Here is a 7,039-nt window from a genome sequence, read left to right on the forward strand (position 1 = left end):
AAAAAGCTCATCGAGCAATTTGACTGCTTCAGAATCATTCATATTCCGCGCAGTGAAAACAAATCTGCAGACGCGCTGAGTAAGATGGCATCAACCAGTTTTGATCACTTTGGCAAAGATGTCAGGGTAGAAGTAATGAGCAACCCGTCGGTGGTAGCGAAGTCTGTCCTGGTAACTCATACCCCTTCATCATGGATAACTCCAATAATGGAATTCTTGAAGGAGGGAAAGGTACCAGATGATCGGGCACAAGCGAGGAAGATAAGACACAAGGCGCAGAACTATGAACTGCTTGACGGTACATTATATCGACGCTCTTATCTTGGCCCGCTCATGAAATGCCTAGATGCTGAGGAAGCAAGCTATGTGATCAGAGAGATACACGAAGGAATCTGTGGAATTCATGCTGGCCCGCGCATGGTGGTTGCCAAGGCAATGAGCGCAGGCTACTATTGGCCAGGCATGTACTTGGACGCTTTAAAAGAGATCCAAAAATGCAAAGCATGTCAGAGCTATGCGCCAAACACCATGCGGCCAAAGAATAACTTGATTCCGGTGACCTCCGCATGGCCTTTCCATAAATGGGCAATCGATATTGTGGGTCCCCTACCGCAAGCGCCTGGGCGAGTAAAATTTTTGGTAGTGGCAGTAGACTATTTCACAAAATGGGTCGAAGCCAAGCCACTAGCAAAAATCACAGCCGAGGCGATGAAGCAGTTTATCTGGAGCCACATCATATGCCGCTTTGGCTTGCCCATGGAAATTGTGAGCGATAATGGCAAGCAATTCACTGACAAGAAGATATCCAGCTGGCTCAAGGAATTGCGCATCAACCAAATTTTCACTTCAGTTTATCACCCTCAGGGGAATGGACAAGTGGAACGCGCGAACCAAAGTTTGTTAAATGGGCTGAAGAAAAGGTTGGAGGGAGAATCCCATTCTTGGGTCGAAGAGCTACCTAATGTCCTGTGGGCACACAGGACATTAAGCAAAACCAGCAATGGCGAATCCCCGTTCAGCCTAACCTATGGAACAGAGGCAATGATTCCAGCAGAAATTGGATGCCCATCCCATAGAGTGCTCACGATGAACAAGATTGATAACGAGCGCGAAAGGAGGTTGGATCTCAACTTACTTGAAGGGCGCAGAGAGGCGGCTATCATCAGTGAAGCCAAGTACAAGAAAAAGCTGGAAAAATATTACAACCAGCGCGTGAAAGAATGCCACTTCAAGAAAAATGATTTTGTCCTTCGAAACAATGAAGCTAGCCGCGCGATACCCCCGGGAAAAATGTCCCCCAATTGGGAGGGACCTTATCAAGTCTCGGAAGAATTGGGAAAAGGTGCATACGCTTTAAAAGATTTGAATGGAAAGAAGATACCGCGCGCATGGAACGCGGCACAACTTAGAAAATGTTTCATGTAAAAATGTCAAGTTTGTAATCAAGGCTTTTTAAGCCATTATGAATAATGATACGCGCTATCTTCTCTTAATGTGGATTCTATTACCTTTTTGCATACATGTTTCACACTTCCCTTTGTTAGTTTTGAGCAATATGACAACATAGTATTGACATCAAAACGAAATAAAAACGAAGTAAAACATACATGCGCGAGATTCAAGCTCAAACGCGTTAACGAGTCTTAACTCTAAAACGTCAGGGCCTTAGCCCAATTCTATTACCTTTTGCATACATGTTTCACACTTCTCTTTATTAATTTTGAGCAATATGACAACATGGTATTGACATCAAAATGAAATAAAACGAAGTAAAACATACATGCGCGAGCTTCAAGCTCAAACGCGTTAATGAGTCTTAACTCTAAAACGCCAGGGCCTTAGCCCAATAATGTGAGCCTTAGCTCAAATCACTCACAACATCCATCTTACATGCTGCGCAGCCTGACCATAAAACACCTAAACACAACTAAGGCAAAGCAAATGCCAAAACATAGTTGTTAAGGTCTCAGGTTGGGGTCGCGCATGAAATTGTAGTGGATATCTGAGTAACACATTGACGCGTAAAGGCTAAAAAACTCATAATTCCATAAACGCGCGATAACGTCGCGCAAAAAAGGAATAATGAAAGCGCCAAGACACGTGTCAACATAATCAAGATATGGCAAAATCACTTACAATATGACAAGGGTTAAGTATAATAAATTCCTTACAACCTTGTTCTTATTCCAACGTGCAAGCATATCTTATATAAAGAGATGAATGGGAATGCGCAAGATGCGAAGAAGGGAAAAACAAAATTTCATTCCAAAGCATTGAAATTTACAAGTTTACAAGATGAGATACAAACTACAAATAAAAAAAAAAAAAAAAACATGAAGGGCTTCTCAAGTCTCCACGTCGACATCAGCCTCTTCATCATCCTCATCATCGCCCTCAGCATCTGGCGCAGCCTGCTCCTCATCATCTCCAAACTGACCATAGTCAAGTTGTTCATCTTGTATGGAGTCTTCTAGCACAACAGTATCAGGAGCGGATCCTTTGGCCACGCCAGAGCCGCTAGCAACGCCAGCATTCCCCGCGCCATCATCGCCGCCGCCAGCCCCTTCGCACTCGTCAAGTAATTTCTTTAGCGCGACGAGATCAGGCTGGTCAGCAAGCGCGGATATCTGCAAATCATAAGGAAAAATATGAGTACAAAAAGACTTAGAAAATAAGTCAAGGTAATCTCATTAAGGTTAAAATACCTGCGCAAGGATGGGAATGGGAGTATTCATATACTTCTCCCCCATCGCGGCCATGTCCGCGCAGGCAACGGAGCTCTGATAAGGGTACTCGGATGGGTTCTTCTTCAGCATGCCATATTCATAGCCATCCGTAAACCCTTCAGCTCGCCCCACCAAGCGCGCGGCAGCGTTGCAGTCCATCACAAGGGCCTGAAACTCGTCTGAGTATTTCATCGCGAAAGCGCAACGAGTCATGCCCTGTGAGACTAGCCATTGGCGATCCTGCGCGAGAGAAGAAACAGTCGTCTCGAGGGCAGGAACCTGAGAGTTTAACAACTCAACAGTTTCCTTAGTCTTTTTTAGCTCCTCTTTGTCGGACGCTGCTGCCGCCAAGGCTTCTTCCTTTTCCTCCCGCGCAGAATCAAGTGCTTCCTGGCTAGACGCGGCCATCGCCAAGGCTTCATCCTTTTCGGCCTGCGCGGCCGCCAGCTCCCTCTTCAGGCGCACAACCTCACTCTCCAGCGATGATTTTTCAGTTATAGACTGGACAAGAGCTTGGTCACGCGCCTCCGCCTCCAGCTCCAAGTCGCGCGCTCTGCGCGCGTACTTGGCAGCGTCCGCCTCCGCCGCCTGCAGCTTCTCCCGCGCAGCCTGAAGCTCATGACCGCGCTTCACGAAGGCGCTGTTGGCACTGGCTCTGTTCTCACTGAGCTCTGCTTGGAGCTTTTCAGCTCTCTCGCGAGCATCAGAAAGATGCCAAGCAGACACCTTAGCCTCTTGCTTGGCTTCCGCAAGAGCATCACGTACTTTTACGTAATCAGAGCGAAGCTCTTGGGAGGCAGCAAAGAAGGCCGACCCAGCAAACATATGATCGTTGAGCAGGTCGTCGCGAGCGCGGTCCTCCTGGAACCTCCTTTCAGATGGAGGCACAGCATGAGCCCAGAATTCCGCACACACACCCATGGACTGAAATGTGCTGTCTTCAGTAATATTCCATCTCGGGCGGTAAATGTGATCGGTTTCCTGCAAAAACAAAGAAATTATCTAAGTCATCAAAACACTAAGATGGAAGTCCGCGCAGCGGAGCAAAAAAAAGAACCTATACCTGCGGGGATGAAGCAGAAAAGTCAGCGCCAGCCCCACGAGAAGGCTCCGCCGCGAAACCTCGTGGCGCTGCAGGGCTGGCGCGGGCGCCATCGGAGTCTTCAGCATGAACCTCCTCATCCTCCTCTGAAATAGGCCTCTTCTCCTGCGACCTAGAATCAAAATCGGTCTCGCGAGGAGGGCTGTGCGCAGGAGGAGGTGAGGGAGGTCTCGACGCCGCCAGGTCGGCGCGCAAAACGGCCTCCTGCTCCTTAGTAATCCCGATGAGGGGAGATTCATCGCTTGCAGGAGCAGGAGCAGAGCCAACGGCGCTGGCGCCGGCGCCGGGAGTGCCGCCAGCAGCTTGTACGCCAGCTACGGCTTCTATGAAAAAATCAACAACAACAAACGGTTCATGACTTGATCTAAAAGAAAGTCAGAAAAAAAAAAGCGCAATACGTACCTTGGCGCAACTCCGTTCGCGAAGCAAACATCGCCATGAAGTCCATTCTACCCTTCTTTGAGGGTAAAACAGGGGACTTCGAAGCGACATCCGGCGCAGCCTCGGCATCTTGTTGCGCTGTCGCCGGCTCTACAAACATTGGAGAGAGCAAAGATTCATTAGTAACAAAAATCAGAATCGCGCTCATAGAGACATCAAGAATAAGCAAAGTATACCTGTCGAAGGCGCAACACCGCTTCCCTTTTCCGCCGCGCGAAGGGAGGAGGTAGTGGCACCATACCTCAGGTGGACAGGAGGTCTGCCCACTTTTTGAGGCAGGGAAGACAAGGAAACCTTGGTGGTAAACTCCTGGGTTTTCCCAAATCCCCCCGCCTGAGTAGGAGGATCCTGAACAACAGGGGCATCATCCTTCTTCTGTTTCTTACTGGCCCCTGCGCCAGTTTTCCCCTTAGCTTTACGCTTCAGTTGGGGCGGCTCCTCTTCCTCCTCCTCTTCCGCGATCTCCAGCTCGTAGTTTTCGAGCGCATCTACAGTACATGCAACAGAAGTGTTAGCAAAATTTGGTATTATAAAGGAAAATGCATAAGTACAAAGACTTACCAGGCGCATCGCTGTCGAAGACAAATCCCAGATCAACAGGGATGAACATGTCATCAAAGCGATCAGGGAAACCAACCTCCCCAGCGCCGAGCGCGACGGAGCCACCCTCCATATGCTCATCATATGCGGCGTGGATATACTCCTTGGTGACTGCACAAAACAAGTCAAATGATATCAGCAAAAAGAATTATATTCGCGAAAAAAAAAAAAAAAAAAAAAAGCAATGAGATAAACTTACACAAGCCGTAGACTTGGATAACGGGCTCAAGCGCGCTGTCCGCCCACCTCCTGCTCATACCAACCCCCACCAGCGCCTCCTCACAAATGTTCTTGGCGGGGGATGGTTCGGCGGTCAACTTATTAACCCAGGCGCCAGTTGGGTTCTTGAGGACACCCACATCCGCAGGCGCAGAAGAAATGGCGCGCATGGTCATACGGATGGGGATCACACCAGCCCTTATGTAAAAAAACCTCTCAGACCAGTCATGAAGGCTCTTGAATGAAACAGTGGAGCACTTCACCTTCTGACTGCGAGGAACGAAGGAGAACCAAGAATCTTGGATCTTGGGCTTATAAAAAAATTGAAAGCTACGAGGGGTGGGCTCCTCGCGCTGGGATTTGCACATGAACTCAAAGTGAGTCATGCGCACAAGTCCAAACGGATGGACTTGGGATATATGAATCCCATAGAACTTGAGCAGTGCACCCACAAACCTTGTCATCGGGAGACGAAAGTTGCAGTGGGTGAAAAAATGGCTATAAAGGGATATATAGCCGGTGGGCGGGTCCGCCGCCGTTTGCCCGGCAACAGGCAACATGCAGCCAAACAGAGGGGGGAAACCCTGAGAGGCGATGAGGCTGTCAAGATCGGCCTGCCTCAGTTTGCAGGGGATTTCATTCCACCTCTTCACGGCCTTGGTCCTCCCTACCTCCTCCGATGAGCCCTCAGCAGCCTTCTTCCCCTTGCCGGTCTTCTTCAATGTAGACATTACTAATGATTTTCTACGGCAATGGATGGGGGAGATTGTGTTGTCTGAGCTATCAGACATACAACTGTGACAACGAACAAAGGTTGCCTCTGAATAACAGATATTTGGGAAGCAGAACAAAGGTAGTCAGAAGACAAAGAAAGAAAAGCTCTGAATAATAAACAAGAAGATGAAGGATAAAAAAACTCTAAGGGCTGGCTTTTATAGGCCCAGGAGAGAGAAATGTTGGTGCTGATCGGACTTCACGCGCCCCCACTCGCAGGTGTAGGCCAACGCGAGCGCGACACGTGTCCCTGACACTGTGTGAGGGGACACGAAAAGAAACTCTACAGCTGTTGCCAGAATTCACGCGCCACCACTCGCAGGAACGGACCAACGCGCGCGCGACACGTGTCCCTGACAGCATGTGAGGGGACACGAAAGGCAACTGTAGCACCTCGAGCACACGAAAGGTCTGACACGTCTCCATCACTGACCCATGTCAGCAACAACCAACCACGTTCAGGGACGTTTCGTTTTCAACCAAAAGGATAGATCTTCGCGCAACGACGAATAATAAGAAGAAAAAGACAAACCCCTATTAAAAGAGCAAACTATTAAGTCTAATATCTATCTTACCTCGCTCGCGCGAGACAAGACATACATTAGACTGGGGGGGCTTGAAGAGGTATGTACCCGCCTCAACACCGAGCAAGGCGGGTCAACCCACAAGATATAGACAAGAGGCTTGAAATCAAGACATTACGAAGGCACAAAGCCAAAACCTATGCGCATGGCGCATATCACATATGCTCAGGCATCATATGCCCAGGCACCACACATGCTCAGGCATCATATGCCCAGGCACCACACATGCTCAGGCATCATATGCCCAGGCACCACAGATGCTCAGGCATCACATATGCTCACGCATATCACATATGCGCGTGGCGCATCCGCGCGTGGCGCATATCACATCTGCGCATGAAACATCTGCGCGTGAGAATAAAGAGAAGACCTCGCGCATCCTCAGGATAGGCGCGCATCACACATGCACATAATCAACCTCATCCTTATCCAAATCAGGATTAGGGCAACCTTGATTGTGCACGTCAGATCATCTTCCAGAAGGTATCTTTTTAAGGAATAAGAATATGCTGATGTTGACAGCTGCCAAATGAAAGGTGGACAACTCAGCATGACACATGTGCTACCACGTGATTACAACCAATGAGAAAGCA

Source organism: Bidens hawaiensis, unplaced genomic scaffold, assembly GCF_021521415.1.
Source record: "Bidens hawaiensis isolate Kalapana, Puna unplaced genomic scaffold, B.hawaiensis_p1.1 tig00032752_1, whole genome shotgun sequence".
Lineage (NCBI taxonomy): Eukaryota > Viridiplantae > Streptophyta > Magnoliopsida > Asterales > Asteraceae > Bidens > Bidens hawaiensis.